We start from the raw sequence: 3,101 nt of genomic DNA, 5'->3' as shown, positions 1-3,101 counted from the left end.
TAAAAAGAGAGGGTGTTGCATTCATATGAGCACTAAGCTTTTAACCTGAAAACCCCTTAAAAGGGGGCAAAACCACGAGGCGTACCTCTGTATGAATGAATCTACTAGTATTTGCAGTTGTTTACAAATGAGGTCCTTCTTTGTGGGAAGGCCTTAGCTTGATGTACATTACTTGGAGAAAATACAAAGATTCGCTGTTGATGTGTTTATTTGGTTGAAAGGAACAGAGGTCGGAAGGACTGTAGTCGGATAGAAGTCCAACGATGGAAATAAATCTAGTGTTGGATAGAAGTCCGATAAATGTCCGGCGATGGGTAAAAGTCCGACGAAATTCTGGTGTCGGATGGAAGTCTGGCATCCGACTGGAATCTAGCGACGTGCAGAAGTTTGGTGTCGGGTAAAAATATGACGTCAGTCTGCGGACAAGTGAAAGTCTGACGATGGTCGAGGAGAAATTCTGACGTCAATTAGATGTTATGTGTAATTCCGGCGTCACATGGAGATCGGACGGAGTTTCGGCGTCACTTGAAAGTTGGGCAGAACTCCGGCATCACTTGAAAGACAGGCAGAACTCTGTTGTCACTTGAAAGTTGGGCAAAATTTCGGTGTGAATTGAAAGTCGGGCGGAACTCCAACTGTGACGCCCCAGGCATCCATAGTGCTGTTGTAGAAATCCATAAATATATCCGTTGGCTCAATAAGAGTCGTCACTCTGTTCCCGTCGGCATAGTAATCTCTTTATGACTTTCAATTGTTATATCAATGATCAAAAGAGGATAACATCAAATCCTTTTTAAAGGAAAGCCCGTCGGCCCACCATCCTGTACAGGTCAAGTCAATCTCCAACCAACGGTTCAACCAGTCTTCACTTGTCTTTCAGTAATAGTAATATATATTCAATCATATATCCACATTCATATGCATATTCAATCATTCAAATCATCAATTCAGAAAATCAGAAGTTGTACGAGAAATCGGCGGCATAACGGCAATACACGGAATGTACACAGAAATCATAAATTCAGAAAATCATCAAATTACCAGAAATCGTGTAAAACAACGTTACAAAGCTTTACTTGTACTGAAGCAACATTTTTCAACATCATGATAATTTTCTATTCGATAAAAAATCGCACAGAACTCAAAACAACCGGCAGAAACTTTACAGAAAAGACTCAAATCGTGCAGAAATATCATATCAGAAACATATCAAAAGTTGTGCGGTAAAACTTTCGTTAATATAAAATTATGTACGTTTTTCGATAACGGAAACACAAAACTGAGCACAGAAATATCAAAACTCAAAATCTTCGAAATCAGAAATAGGATTCAGAGTTCTTACTGCAAGACAAACAAATCTTCCAACTGCGTCGTCAGACGAAAACCGCTCCGCGGTCTCCGAAATCAAGCCTCTTCTTTCTCTTTCCTTCTCTTTCTCTCTCCTGCCTTTTTCTCTCTCTTCAAAATGATCCAAAATATCTCAAATAGGATATTTATCAAACAGGATCATCCCGGATGATTCCCATTCGTCCCAGGACGAACTCCTCTGGACTCAAAACGTCCAGACGAAATTAATTCCAATTTTCTTCATCCCTGGACGAAACTCTCTGTTCGGTTCGTCCCGACCCTTACAGTTGACTTGGTCAACCGGGTTGACCCAGGGTCCAAGCTCGAGCTCGACAGACTCGACTCGACCCACTGAACCCAATGGGGAGGGCCATAAGGTCTGGCTTGATCTATTTGACCAATTCAACTCTTTAGGCCCGGGTCTGGGCAAAATCGAGGTCAACACGGACTAACAACACTCAAAAAAATCAGCTTCGGAGGGGTTTTATACCAACGTCACTTGAAAGTTGGGCGGAACTCCGACGTCACTTGAAAGTTGGGAGGAACTTCGGCGGTGGTCGAGGAGCTTTTTTACCTTTTCTTCTTCTCTTATCCCTTTCTTCCTTCGGTCCTCTCTTAAGAGAAACGAGGGGTTACTTATAAGTTTCTGAGAGTGGCATGACCCGTAAATAGGGGGAGGATCAATGACAAATGTGGAGTGGTTTGGATGGATGACCGATATTGAATCCCTTGATCGTAGACTGTTTGTCATGTATTTGAAGGTCTTAATGATATTGGAATTTGGATATCTTGAGCTTGTTGGATTTGTATCGTCGAGCTGCTTGATTTGATTATAAGCATGTCACATTTAGAAACAGTTTGGTAATTCAAATTGTGGTTTGAACCTTCCAACAGTGCTTTGGGTCCTTGATTTGGACCCATTTGGGCTTGGATTGAGTTGAATTTTGTGTCATTGGGTTCATATTTTCGAAATGCTCAGTTCAACTATAAGTTTGCTGAAATCAGAGTTCATAAGATCCTAGATTTAATTTTTGAAGTTTCCAACTTAATTTTTGCTTTGAGATTCGTACCCGAACAAGATAATTTTTTGTTGATATATCAATTCTAATTTGATTTTATCTCAGCCAAGCATCAAAACTATCAGGGGCGCAATTTTTCATCCATCAAGCTATAACTAGTAAACACTTGCAGCATAATCAAATTGAACCCATTAAAAAAAAACACACAACCCATTCAAATATTAAACAAAATTTTATACCTCGAACAAGGATTGAAAGAGTTGCGGTGGTCGAAGGCAATGAGAATGCGAAAATGTGAGAGTTAGAATATTACATCGACTATGCTATGAAAAATGGGATGGTCGGCGAAGGCATAGTAAGCTAAAGGGTGCATGGATTGTAGCTTGAATGTTGGAAACTATTTCTTTTGATTATTTGGTATGATTTGATATGAGATAAGCAAATACTTACTATGATTGTTTGTTAGCTCTCTAAGCTAGAGTGATTGGTTGACTTGGGCTAATTCTAGTGTATAATGATAATAATGATTTACCAATAAAGTGAAGTTAGCTTGATAATAGACATCACTTCATGTTACCTTCATGAGCAAGATATAACCTTATATCCACTCTATGTTGTAATGTTAGTGTTGAATCTTACACTTGAATTATGATTTGATATTTATGATTTATTGTAGATGGATTCTTATACTTGAAAGATTTGAGTAATGCTTGACTTTATTTGTAATGATTGTGC

This window comes from Dendrobium catenatum, unplaced genomic scaffold (genome assembly GCF_001605985.2).
Source record: "Dendrobium catenatum unplaced genomic scaffold, ASM160598v2 fragScaff_scaffold_9, whole genome shotgun sequence".
Lineage (NCBI taxonomy): Eukaryota > Viridiplantae > Streptophyta > Magnoliopsida > Asparagales > Orchidaceae > Dendrobium > Dendrobium catenatum.
The sequence above is the reverse complement of the archived record's forward strand: the minus strand, read 5'-3'. Positions refer to the sequence as shown.